Source organism: Camelus ferus, chromosome 11, assembly GCF_009834535.1.
Source record: "Camelus ferus isolate YT-003-E chromosome 11, BCGSAC_Cfer_1.0, whole genome shotgun sequence".
Taxonomy (NCBI): Eukaryota; Metazoa; Chordata; class Mammalia; order Artiodactyla; family Camelidae; genus Camelus; species Camelus ferus.
Genome location: NC_045706.1, coordinates 50187703 through 50202162, shown reverse-complemented (window position 1 = coordinate 50202162; position 14460 = coordinate 50187703). Strand labels below are relative to the sequence as shown.

General features: G+C 44.3%; 1 protein-coding gene across 1 annotated transcript in view; it reads right to left on the bottom strand.

The window, feature by feature from the left end:
* Nucleotides 1-13999, bottom strand: part of LOC102508038 (core histone macro-H2A.2) — a 43252-nt gene extending 29253 nt beyond the window's left edge. Inside the window, exon 1 of the mRNA XM_032491545.1 lies at nucleotides 13753-13999. The gene's annotated coding sequence lies outside the window, so the exon portion shown is untranslated. The remainder of the gene's footprint in view (nucleotides 1-13752) is intronic.
* Nucleotides 14000-14460: the final 461 nt, after the last annotated feature.

Sequence of the window (14460 nt, the reverse complement as noted above, 5' to 3'; positions counted from 1 at the left end):
ATGTGAAATTTGTTTCCATCAGACTGATATTTAAATGTTTACATTTATTTACCTTTTGCTCTAAAACAAGTTTTGTTCTAATTAGGCAAAGCTTAAGGACTATAGTACCTGATGTTTGTTTATAGGTTTGAAGAAAGAATACGGCTGGATGAAGCTCTTCCAGTAGTTATACAGACTATGTGGGGAACTTAGCAGGAAATGAGAACCAGACGGGATACAACCTAGGTCCACAATATACCCGTCCTTCCATATCTGCAAGACCAAGGTACAGCCAAGGTGTAAATTCTCATAATTACTCGCAAAGTGAATAGGAGAGTTCTAAGCATGTTAAGTGGTGGTGATGGGGGGAACAGGAAAATAAAACTCGAAACTCAGGGAAGAAGCTGGGAGAAGGCGGTGTCGCCTGCTCACTCCCTTTCACTGCCAGGAGCCCAGCAGTTGGGAGACCACTGGTTTTGTGTGTGCTGGGGAAGCGGGTATATCGGCCTCTGTTGTTTTAGGATTTATTTTTATGTTTGGGTTTTAAGCCCATAAGAACACCGATGAAATTAGGTTTTTACAGATATCGCAAGGGTAAATATTAAATTGCAGCACTGACTCAGACATGGGCAATAAACTCACACCAGCCTATTCAAATAACTACTGTATTTCATTGATTTTATGATGTACTTTAAAAAAAATTTTACTATCTCTAGAAATCAGTATGCATCTTGCAATCTATGACATCATAGATTCAATGAAAGACAGTATTTATGGAGCATTTATCGAATAAGAAACTACATTAGATGCTGTGGAATAGACATGGCCCTTGTCCTCAAATATTTTCCAATGAAGTTGCGTGACAGATCATAATAAAGTTTTAGACAGATGCTAGAGCCACAGTTCCCAAACTGTGTGCCAAGGGACCTGGGACACAGCAGTGGATGTTTAAGCTTTCAAGTGAAATACAGTGATGGTCGACCTCTGCTGGTCCCCACAACTACCAGCTCCTTGTGGTTCACGGTAGATTGTACTGTTCGTTTTGGTGATACCATTACTTTGCAAAGTTTGAGGTTTTGGCTGTTGCTGTGGTTAAAAGCAAGTGCCAGGTGAAAATCAGTATGGAACAGAAAATTAGAGTGGTGGTGTCCAATTGGATTCCAAGATTGGAGAAGCTGTGTAGTGCCCAACAGGTGTATAAATCCTCTTTGTAATTCACCATAGTTATTTAAGAATGGGATGCAAATATTCTCTGTTCTTCTGATTCATGTATTATTATTTTCTCAAACAGCTGCGAAATTGTTAGGACAGAAACACTTATTAAGTTGTTGGGACCTACCACTTAATAAATGGGATGGAAGGCATTTCTTCTGGCCTTGGAGGCTCTGCGAAACAATGGCGGAGATCCTAAGTTCTCTGTGAACTTACACAAGCTTAAACATATCATTACGACTAGCTCAGGGTCACCCCGAGGCCAGGAAAACAAGAAAGTTAAAGAAGTTATTTTAAAATTTGAATTTATCTTTAAATCTAATATTTGCACCTAGTAAAGCAAAGCAAAAAGGTGAAGAAATGTATTATTTTAATTTCTCCACTGTTTGCCTTAAAAACTTTAAATAATACACGTCAATCCCTATTTCTGACTCCACCACCTTCAGGTACTGTCTGCTGAGCCGCTGTCATGTAAGATGGGGCTGTGTGCTCCTGCGTCCTTCCCTGGCCCTCTCCTCCCGACTACACCTCCCTACTTCCACCTCTAACTTCTATACTTTCCACTATCACGACTTGTAACATTTGTATTTTGTTCTGTAATCACAACGAAATCTCCCACATTTTGTCCCTAGGTTTAATTGTGAAAGTTAAATGCCAATGCACAGCATCTATATGATTAAGACTTTGTAAACGTTGTTCCCTTCGGAATTGAGTGGGATGCTAGCTTCACACTTCCTTCTCTGTGGTCCAACACTAGGACCCTTTTGTCTTAGTATCAAGAAGTGGATTCTCTTGGTTCTGAAAACTTGTTCAAAATCATCCCACATTTAACTTGGCTTCCCACTTGGATCACGTCTTTCGTGGAGAGCCTCCCCCACCTGCCCAAGTTACTACAGGCATACCTTGGGGACATTGTGGGTACAGCTCCAGAACACCCCAGTAAAATGAGTCACAAATATTTTTTGGTTTTCCAGCACATATAAAAGTTATGTTTTTACTATACTGTTGTCTATTAAGTGTGCAATAACATTATATCTAAAAAAAAGCATACATACCTTAATTAAAAAATACTTTATTACTAAAAAATTGCTAAAACAATAGTAACATCAAAGATCGCTGTTCACAGATCACCATAACAAATATAATAGTAATGAAAAAGTTTGAAATACTGTGAAAATTACCAAAATGTGACAGAGACATGAAGTGACCAAATGCTGTTGGAAAAATGGTGCCGACAGACTTGCTCAAACCCCAGGCAGCGCTGCCACAAATCTTCACTTTGTATAAAAAAAAAGGGCAATATCTGCAAAGCTCAATAAAATAAAGTACGTCTGTAATTACAGACGATCCTTGTTATGCACAGCAGTTCTGTTCTAAAAAGTAGCCAGGACGCTGAATTAATGAATATGGAACAACTATACCTGGGGAAACAGGGTTAGGTTGCTGTGAGCCTCTGTCACAATATTTTCATTAATGGATCAATACATAACCTCGTTTGATGTGTGTTTCTGTTTAAAGACACCTTATTTGTTGATTCATTAACATCGAACTCACAGCCAGCAGCACCAAAACTCTTGCTTGAACACATATTTTCTCCATGAGGCACATCTCAGCCTCCTTGTGCTTGGGAACATTTGACAGCACTTGAAGACTACACTTGGGGGCATTTTAAACAGTGAAATCACTAACAGAAAGCACAAAGATGTGAAAAATAGACCACTAAAAGGACTGTCATGTGCAGGGTGGGAGATGACACAAGAAGGCAGAGAGTGTGGCCTTGTTTGACCTCGGCTGGGAAGGTGCACAATGGGTGGGTCAGCTTTTTCCTGCTCTGTGCGTGGAATGACTGCAAAAGCGCCACGAGCATTGGCTTTGGGTTACAAATCAATTTGGGCGAGTAGGCGAGTTCGCAAATACGGACTCTGTGAATTATGAGCGCCGATTGTACTTTCCTTTGTTCTTGCTGATGAAAGAGAAATGTGCCTTTACCATATTCTAAAAATCACCCAGCTTCTCAGTCACACTGTTCTTTGCAGGGGCCACTTTTTGCCCAGACACATTGTTCCTGGAGCCCTCTGACCTGGGCTCCAGTGTAGAGTGTTTTACCTCTGGGTCATCCTGGAAATGTCTTCCCAGCTCATCCCTGATGCCACGACTTCCTCTTTCTTGGCTTCCTCCCTTGTTTTCCTGTTATTTGCCCCACTCCTCAAAAACAGTAACTCTTCAGAAACAGTACGGAGAAGTAAACTTTGTTTTCTTATACAAAGTTAATTGTCTTTATTGAATGATCTTTGGATTATCATTTGGTGCAGTTTCTAGCCTCAAAATTTCCAGCATCAAAATCATTTTGCTTCAGCGTTTTGAAACCATTGATCCATCGTTTTTGGCATCCAGTGTTACAGAGAAGTTTGGTGGCCTCATCCTCCCAAGCTTTAAAATTTTCTCTGTATGTTCTAAAATTTCACAAGGATGTGTCTAGGTGTGGGTCCCTCCTTCCTTTCCTTCTGCTCAGCACTTTGTGATAAACTGCTCAATCTGAAGACTCTTCATAACTCGCAGAATTCTTTCCCTGTTATGTATTTGTTTATTTCCCACCTCTTTATTTCTCCCACTTCTCCCTTTACTTGTCTCTTACTGGGCTACCTGTAAACCAGGGTTTGGATCTCCTGGATTGCTTCCCTAAATCTCTTATTCTTTTCCTTCCATTTCTCAGTCCTTTTAATTTTTAATTTTGGGGATCATATTATTAATTTCCAAGAGCTGTTTCTTGTTCTCTGATTGTTCTTTTTTCACAGCATCCTGTTCTTTTATGAATGCACCATGTCTTCCCATCTCTCTGAAACTAGCTGGGATGTGTTTATGTCATCTTCTTTCTCTAAATTATTTTATTCAGTCAGTTGTCCTATTTATTTATTTTCATTGTTTTTCATGTTGGTTTTTCCTAAATGCCTGGTGATCTTTGGTCATGAATTCATATTTAAGAATGAAAGGCAAGGGTTCTTATTCAAGGTGGGTAGACAAGCTTTCCTCAGCTATTGTTTGGTAGGCATGAGACCTCTGGGTACATGCACAGGGCATGCCAACTAGCAGGCATCACCTTAGGATGCCCAGTTAGGAACTGGGAGCCCCCAAAAGCCAGAATGAGGGAGTTTTACTTGGTAGAGCCATACCCATCCTCCAAATTCTAGACAAGCCCTGCAGTTGTTCGATTTCTTTAGAAAAGAAACCTCAGCTCGTTAGTTTGGAGGGTACATGGCAGATTGCTGGAACCTCTACTAGGAGGAGGGCAGGGAGAGAGGCCAATTCACTGAGCTGTTCTGGAGATGACCTTCAGTGACTCTCGATTTCTCACCCTGCCCACCTTCAGGGCAGCTCCCACCTGCTTCATTCTTAGCTGTGGCTCTTACTGTAATGTCGTCCACATGTCCCTATGTACTTTCAATCGTCCAGAAATTGGCTGAAATCTCCCATCTGCTGATGACCATCACCAGCCCCTGCCCCTTGGTTATGAAGTGTTTATTTTCTTTGCACTTCTTTACCACTATTTCTGTGGACTCCAGAGGAGGAACGCTCATGTGCTCAGAGTCCATGATTGAGAACTGGAAACTGAAAGTGTCATTTTAATTTAACATCTTAACAAACATCATTTGGGAATTAGCCTAGAAATGAGTACACCAGTAAAGAGAAAAAGCTCTAGTGCTTTGTAATTGAGTAAGAATTCATATTGAAAAATTTAGATTACTTTCAGCACCAGGTGAGTCACTGGAAACTAACTGGTCTTGAGATAATTGAGGCATATACAATTTCACATCAGGAGATTGTGTAAGGCTCACTAATGTAATAGAATCAGATTCAGTGTGTTCGTATTTTCATGATTATAGCATATGGGATTCCTATAAACAATACTTAAAACTATACTGTAATCCCAGATGGGAGGAGAGGAAAAGTCCCAAGCATTTGCCCTTACTGAATGAATTGCTCTGGGGAGAAACAGCAAGCTCTACTTAATACACTGTCTTCATGAAAAGACAAACTAATCTGGGTACTTTAGACCAATATTTTCCTTTCATTTAAATAAATTCTTTCTCAATCGTAGAGAGCTGATAAAGAGTAAACTATTTTTCATGCCTCACACAACGTCTTGAGGTTTTTGTGATATGCAAACCGATGAGGAACACGACAAAGTAGCCAACTGGCAAGATGGTCCCTCAGCAGCCGCCAGCAATCCCGATTCAAACTACCATTTTTCTGCTGTCTAGCTTCTGCAAAGCATCTTTTACAAAGAGAGAGAGAGAGCAGTCAGCATTTGAGATTGGGAGCAATAATTATAGGCCAGTGTGTCACAGGTGAAGTTTAGCTGGGCTGGAGAACCACCTGGACGAGGGATCTAGAAAGACAAGACGGCTTATTTTAAATACTCTTTTGGGATCATTCCCTTAAATCTAGAAATAAGAGGTCTTATAGCTTTTTAATGATGGAAATGAATTTAAAAAAACTTTAAATGTTTTCTGAAATGTTCATAAACATGAAATTCAGTGTCATCCCTTAATGGATTCGTGTACTGTTTTAAAATTGCTGAAATTTATTCAATTTATTCATTTTTAGTTCCCATGATATTTCCTTAATCTGTAGTATTGTGCTTCAAAATATTTTATACTGTAAATATTTATGAAAAAATGAAGTAGACAGTGTAATGAAGCATCTTTACTTTGTCAGTTCAAAACTATCCTTTGGGAGAATAAAATGAGATGAAATAAAACTAGGTAGGATATGAGGGAATTCAATATAAATATATTAACCATATGTAGAAATATATATGTAAAGGGTCTGGAAAAAATCTCTTAGCCTTACACCTGATAGAATTCTAAAATATTTTGGTGTGTTCCCCTAAGTACTGTATCAAAATAATAGTAGTTTATTAGCATTATTTTGTAGCTGTAAAAACCATTTTCAGTAGTACTAGCTAAATCACTTGCTCTATTACACTTCCATTTATGAACTCCAAGGGCAAATCATTATTGCACAAGTAATACTTTCCAAACCATTTTCTTCCAAGGCCACCTTTAAGTGAATGAGAAGAGTCAATAATTTTATCGTCGTATATGTTAACGCACATTAACAATTTATAACGGAAAGAGCTACATCAAATGCAATTTCATCAAAATGACACTCGGATCAAATTAACCAAATTAACCAACCATGAACATTGGAACCAAGCATTAACCCAATTTATTTAAATTATACTATTGGATTACAAATCATTCCCTTTTAAAAAAGCATTTCATGTCATGTCCTGGAATAATCTGGCGGGAAACTCAACTGCCAGCACGTTCTTTATAATTCAGAGGCAGAGGATATATGGCTTTCTCAGCATTCTAGCCAGGATGGGGAAGCAGAGAGTGGGATGGAGCAGCCAGGAAGTGGATTTAGGATACTTGCTGCCACTGCAGGACACAGTGACTTTTTTTTTTTAACACGTTCTGTCTTGTTGATCCAGAGCTCAGAGTCTTTTTTTTCCTTTGCTATTAGTCTTATATTATTTTCTAATATAAATATATTGGTACTAGTTGGATGAGAAATGAATATAAATGAATGAATAAAAATACTTCTAGTTCTGTTTGATTCTGAGTTAGTCATGGACCCCAGAAGAAAATGAATTGGTTTGCTTTCCTGAGTCGATTTATTCATGGAAAACAATATAAAAACAAAACCCTTCACTGGGTCCAGCCTGGCTTTGTCTTTTTGCTTTTTGAGAATTAACAAATTGGAACAGTAGGCAAGCTATCCTGTTTCCTTAAAATTGAATAGTTTCAAATTAATAGTGAGGTTTACTGTTATACAATGACCTGTCTTGCTGCTCCAAGCAGGGAACTGGCTCCGAACCAAGCTGAGCTGCTCAGTGGGAGTGAGGGCATGTGGGAGCTCCCTTTGGGGATGGGTGACTGGACCAGGACCAGCCAGTGGGTGGGCTGCAGCCCCTGGTGCTGCCTGACCCACCAGGGGATCCGAGAGACATCCATGACTCCTGGGCAACCGAGTACACAGGTGAGGCCAGTTATGGGCTCTCAAAGCTAGAATCGACTGTGCTCTGAGCAGAGGCAGCCGTCCCGGAACCCTTCTTCCTCCATCCCTCCCTCTGCCTGCTCCTCCCAACCCTGTCTTCCTTACTCTCCATCCTAAGGCAATGGCTGCACTGTGGGGACAAGTGGCTGGGGGGTTGTTGCTTCAGTTGCAGTATTCTATGCTGGTGACAGGTAGTGCTGCTCCCTGGTCAGAGCTGTGTGGGTCCCCCACAGCCCCGGGCCCTGGCATGTTGTATCACCTGCACCAGGTAAGGGTGACCCCCAGCCATGCAGTGCCATTCCGTCTGTGAGTGGAACCAGCTGTTCGTCTAGGGTACATCATGGTGGTAGGACGGAAGAGGCAGTGGACTGGGGGTGGGGTGGGGCGGAGAAGGGGGCTCCAGGTCTGCACTGACCTGCTGTGGCTCTTGGGCAAATCAGTTGATTTTTCAGAACCTCCCTTTTGTTCAAAAAAAAAAAAAAAAAGAAGAACCTTTCAGAAGCTCTAGTCTATATAACACATGGAAGCGGGGGAGCTATGCTGGTTGGCATGGAGAAGGACTGGGATGCTTGATGGCTTGGTCCCCACCCTTTCCTGCCTTGCGCTTCCAAGGAACGCTGGACCCTGTGGAGCTCCACTGGACAACCATGTCATCAGCCTACCTCTGAGGTCCTCTCTGACCTAAAAAGTTGCTGCTATTCTCAGAAGATGCTCAAAGTGTCACTCCTTCTGACTCCCCACCTTCATCTGTCACTTACATTCATAGAGATGATACAACTGGGTAGGATTAAATCATATCCAGGCGATCTTTCCTTTGAAGTCATGATTTAATCACCCACGACAAGCACAGAAAAGAAAAAGTGGGTCTGAAAAACTGCTTTACTTTGTTTATGGACTGCCTCTTTCTCCACCCCAAGACAATGATCTGCATTGTTTACTAAACAGTCAGAGATGAAAATCCAGTTTAGAAGCAAAAGGGCAATGCCTGAGTTGATGACCATCTCACTGAAATTCTGGAAGACTGGTCAATTTGGAAGTTCAGCACTCTGGTGGGGAACCCCGTGAATTACCGTCTCATCTAAAAGTTTATGTTGTGTATTGTATAAGCTATTGGAATTTACCTTTTCATAGTCTACCACCACTATTTACTGTAACGGTTTTATTGAGCAGTGAAGGCAGCACAAAATATGTTACATAATTCTGTGTATGTACCGTTACTGGGGCCAGGCCAGAGAAAACAGGGGCTGGGTTTTCCAGATAAGTTTGATTTCATTTTGTTATATTTTTGTCCCGTTGTCATGGAAGTAACCCACATTTAGGCATCGAAACTATATCTCCAGGACTGCCTCTCGTATCCAGAAACGACCTCCAAATCTTTGGTGAGACCATGTGCTACAATTTTGGATTAAACAATACAGTCACTGTAGCTAACTCTTCTGGCATCACTGAAGTAAACGTCCCTGTATGAGGCTGGTCCTACGTCTATTTCCACACACATTCTGTCAAAGCACGGGAATTTTGACTTGAATTACTTACTCCATTCCAAGTCCAAATTGGCAATGCCAGTCAAATAAATCGGGCAAAGTATGATGGATGATGAGATGGATAAATGAACAGTAAGGGCTTCAGAGAAACCACCAAATTTATCTTATTTAATACTTTGTGACAAGACAGTTTAAAGTACAGTGTGATGTGGCTCAATCTGATGCTCTTTATCTTTTATTGACACAGTCAGGTAAAATAGTGATGCAAAGAGGAATTTTAAAATAAAATTTGCATACACTCATGTTAAAATGAACATCATCTGAGAATCAGCAGAACGCTGGCACTTCCTGTTCCCGCCACATGCATGTAAGGATGTGGGGCTGTGGAGTGAGGCTGCCTGGGCGGGAGTCCTCAGTCCACCACCCACGGGCACATTCTTAGCCTTTCTTTTCTTTTCTGTTAGGTGGGTATAACAGCAGTACCCATCTATAGGGCTGCTGTAAGAATCAAACGTGCTAATACATTTAAGGTGCTTAGAACAGTACCTGGCAGGCAGTGAGGCATTTAATAAACATTAGCTATTGTGACTTATTCCCACAAAAGAAGCAGTTTTAGAGACTATTTTCACAGAACGCAGGCCAACATTTTAATTCAAAAGCACCCATTATAATACCATAGTGCTGGATGTGTGTGTAACATGAGGCTTAAAACTCAGCGATGTCTTCCTGTTTCTCTCATTGATCTCAGGAGCTAATGTAAAGACATGCTAGTCCTGGGAGAACTCTGAGAGCCACATTGTCTACTCAGAACCTCTGTGACAGCACATACTTTTGTTTTTTCTCAGGCTGGGCACTTTGGGGTCCCCTCTTGTTCTAATGCCAGATTCCCCACATTCCCTCTGCCTGGGAATTCACAGTTGTCCCAATATTAGACTCATGAGATTTCACAAAATCATAATCTAAGACTGCAAGGGACCTGAGTGACCAGTCATTTAGAACTTCCCCCAATTTTAGCCACAATAAAAGTGAGGGGTGGGAGTAAAACGACTTGTCCATGGCTACACAATCTGTGTGAGACCAGACCGAGACCCAGCCCCTTGGCCCCCGCCTTCTGGAACTTTGATCTGGGGCTGTTTCTCCTACACCCGGTCGCATATTTCACCCCCTCTGGCACCTAGCAGAGTACTACATACACATCTGACATTCAACGAATTCCTTAAATGAGCGAATGAATAGGTGAAACCAACCTTAAATATCTGTTTCAAAAGCATTTCGGGGTTCATTTTGTAATTTGCAGAGGGGGAAGGATGAACTATCTTCTCAAATGCTTTTCCCTTCTATCTAATTCCCAATATACATCCCACTGTGCGTCCAGGGGGAAAATAATCCCCTGTCCTCAAGTTTCCACTACATTCTTTTTTAAAATACCACCTTCCAACACCCTTGTTAGAACTCATGTCCTCTAGTGGCTCTTCTTTGCCTGCTACATCTAACTTAAGATATTCATAGAATCGTAGCAATGAAAGCAATTGTGACCTGTTCATTTAGCTCCCTCCCCAGCCTGAAGGTGGGCAGGCCAGGCCAGGCCAGGCCAGGGCTCGGCCTGCGAGGGAATGCACTTCATCAGGCTGAGAAAGAGGAGGGCCTTGGTGCGCTCTGTGTCGGCGGCAGGATTCCTTCTACCTGCTTTGTCCCCACTCCCTTTCTCCCTCCAAATCCTGCTATATTCTCTGTGAAGCCTCGCCCAGTCCCTCCCTCCCAGCTTAGAATTCTCTTCTCCCTTTAAAAACTGTTGTAGCATTTTAATTATGGCTTTTATTACACAGTATCAATCACTTTTAAATGAACTGTGTTTAGTTATCCAAGCAACATATAAATTCATTCAAGTTGTAAAATTTCAAATATTGTAACAATGGTTACGGGTGGGTGTCTTGTTCCACACCTTTCCTATCCATTTACGTATGCATTCTTATAGACATTCAGAATTTTGTTTTTACATAAATGGTACCATACAACACATATTGTTCTGCAATTTGCTTTTTTTTGGTTAATAATACGTCCGATGATCTGTCTTAGTATATATAGACTTACTTCAACCTTTCTAACTGCTGCTAATTTTCCAGAAGATGTGCCAGAGTTTATTTAGCAATTCCCTATTGACGGCCATCAGATTGTTTTCAATTTCAGAACTATCAAAACTTTGCCATGGAAGGGAATTACATGATCTGCATACATGTGTCTGCTTCTCTAGGATACATACTAAGAAATGGAATTGCTGGGTCACAGAATGTGCACGTTATTAATTTGAACAGTGCCAAACTGCCCTCCAAATTGGCTATATCAATTTACACACTTGTCAGCAGTGTATAAAAATACCCATTTTCCCACTCACTTGCCAATCTTAATCACTTTCCCCCTTCTTTTATCTGCATATATATTTTATTTCCTAGGCTTGGAGGTGAAAGCTGAGAGCAGGGCCCATGATCTCGTCATATTTGCATTTCTTTCCCCAACCAGAAGTGTTTAATAGTTGGTGCTCCATAAATGCTTGTCCAATGATCTCTAACCGTAAGTTTTTCATTCATCTCTGTGCAATACACACTTTTCCAAAGCATTTACCAAGACAGCATCTGACTTTGAGGACTAAAAATATTCTTAAGAAAATTGGTTGATTTTTTTTTTGCACATTCCTCCCCCTGAACAAGTTACAGATATCTTTCATTTAAAGTTGCCTACAACAGGATTCTCTCCTGCCTTGCTGGCAGGAGGCAGTGAAAACAGACCTGGTTGTCTCAGACAAAAGCTAGCAGGGTGTCCCACCTACTGGGAAACAGCAGACCGAAGGCACCTCACAATCCCTGGGAACTAGACAGAAGATGGAATGGTGAGGGAATAGGGTCACAATCTTTGGAACATTCTGGATCCAAGGAGGTAAATTCTTCTATAGAGTTTTGAAATAGAGGAAACCATTAATGTCTAAAGCATGGCAATAAATGGATCCAGGTGAGGAGGAACTGTGACAGGGTAGGAAAAACTGGAGTGAAGAATTGGGCATATTTTTAAAGGAAATTTAGATCCAGGAAATAGGGGTTTTAAAGGTGTGAATTATATGATTTAAGATAAACTTTTCCTCCAGGCAGTGCCTATATTTATTTATATGATAATCTTGGGCTAAGGAAATTCTAAAAATCCATGAGTGTGGTTCCAAATCTTGGTGCTGTGAATATTTATTTGAGGAAAAAAGAGTTTTCCAAAGAGGTAAGAGATAACTTTCAGCTAAATATGAACAAATTGAGAATTATGTGTAGTTTGGTCCGTGTTTCACAAAGAAACTGCTCCTAAATAAGAAACAGCATAAATGAACACACGTTTGCTCTTCTTAATAATGTCTCTTTTTCTCTCACCTATTGAACCGTTTCAGTAGCAACTGTGCAGCCCAGTGAGTGTACAAATGCATTTCGACACAAACACAAATGAGCAAAGTGAAGAAACCGTTTGCCATGCTGGACCGATCGCCTCTGGGGTAATGGGCCCCTGAGGTCTCCAGGGGCTTAGACCTGTGCCGGGTTTTGAATCACTCTGAGAGGCTGGACCAATACCTCAGTTCATCAGCGCTGTTGCAAAACCGGAACCGCCTTTACTTTACCATCCGGGCCTCGGGGCTGTGGTCCCTGCTGGACCTCCACAAACACACGTGGACCCAGGCTTTGGTTTCTAGGCCCATGTCTTCTTGCCCCTTTTTCATTCCTTCCCCCACCCTGGGGCCGTTGCCAATAGACCCAGCAGTGACCGGGCCTAAATCAAGCCCGCGGTGGCCCATTTCAGGGCAGGAAGAATGAGGGGCTGGAAACTGCTGGAGGAGGAGACGCATTTGGCCCTTTGGGTTTCAGTGCCCTTATGGCCATTGTGTGAAACAAAGAGGGCAGGAGCAGAGGGCGCCCCCAGGAGGAAAGGCGGGGAAAGACACCCGCGGGCGCGATTAAGGAGGCGGGCGAGGCTGGAACTAGGTTGCTCCTGGAGAGCAGGCTGGACGCCCAGGAGGTAGGGCCGGTCCCCGCCCGCGCCGCGCCCCGCACGCGATTCGCCCCGCGTCTGGCGCCTGGCGCAGCCCTTTTCTGCGTCGCAGCCACTTTACTTTTATTCCCTTTCCCCTTATTATTATTATTTTTTCCCGCGCAAAGCGGGGACCCAGGACTGCCCAGGCGAGTAGCGGAGGGGCCGCCATTTCCCGGGGAAAGCGCAGCGCGCGTCGGTACCGGGCGCCCCGGAAAGGGAACCGGAGGGGAGTGCCCGGCCCGGAGCCCTCCTCTGCGCGGGCCCGGGGTTCTCAGCCGCCCGCGGCGCCCCGCTCACCGCGCAGCAGCCCCCGGCCCTCTCCCCCGCCGCCTGCGTCCCCGGCCTGACCTTCTCCGGCGCGGCCCGCCCCCGGACCCTGGACCCTTCCCTCCGCCCGGCGCCTCCGCGCCCCTTCCATTGTCAGCCCGGAGCAGCCGGCGCCCGCCTCTGGCACCCTCAGAGGCCCCTCGAGCGGCCCTGCCAGGGCTCCCTCGGCTCCTGCACAGACCAACGCCCCCGGACCAGTCCCCTTCAGCAGCCCGGCGCCTCCCTCCTCCCCCTTCTGCGCCCCCAACTCCGCATCCCCAGGAGCCCTCCGCTCCCTCGCGTCCACCCTCGCCCGGGGCCCGCGGCTGGACCCCGCATCTCTCCTCCTCTCTCTCTCTCATCGCCCAAGATGCCCCCGTCTCCTTTCTGGCCGCAAGAATTTTACCGCTCCTTTAGCAACACCCCCCCCCACCCCTTATTTCCTGAAGAAGCAAGTTGGGCACCTTGAGTTATTAATTTTTCTTTCTTTTTTTGGCGGGGAGGGTCGGCTCTCGGGGGTGCGCCCGCCGGGGCTGGGCGGCGGTGAGAGGGAGGGGGGTTCTCTCCGGCTCCTGCACTGCCCCCACGGCGCGTTTTGTTTCCAGACCCCGAAGCCCCCTGAACAATAATGCCATAGCTATGGCGGGCTCACCTGGTGCTGCGCCGCCTGCTCGGGGCGCCCGGTGCCCTCTGCGCGCCGCTCCCCGGGCGCAGGTTCGGCCCGCGCGGCGCCGGTGCCGGGCAGGACTCTTTGCCTTTCTTTGGGTTCTATCTGTGCGTGTCAATGGCGGCAAGCGGCAGTTCTCCGGGCCGCGGATAGTAGCGGGGGGAGGAGGAGGAGGGAGAAGGGATTGCTCCTTCTCCACATAACCACCTCTAGGAGGAGTCGCTCAGCCTCATCCCCCGCCAGCCCAGGCTCCGCGACGGGTCCGGGGCTTTCGGTGGGGCTTGATGAGCTATTGTCCTTCAGGAGCATTAATGATGAAGCTGCGCGGCCTCCGCGTGGCTGGCGGATCTGCTGGATGCGCCGAGGGCCACTTACTAAGATGAGGCTTTCCCCAGAGCTGGGGACAGAGGCGCTATGGTTACTATCCAGAATCTCCTATTAGTAGGATCCACCTTTGATGGAAGAAGGTGAAAGCGAAAAATGCCACCTTCGGTGGTTTCGTGTCCTTAAATAATAATAAATACCTTACCAATTGTGTCCACCCCTAGGACGATAGGAATAGGGTGGCCATAGCCTGAAGAAGTGAGAATTTATATCCATGCCTGCTTGTTGGCTTTTTATAAATTAAGACAGATTTAGAATCCAGCGTTGCCTATTATTTGGAGTACCAGATGTATGTTTTCGTGGGTAAGA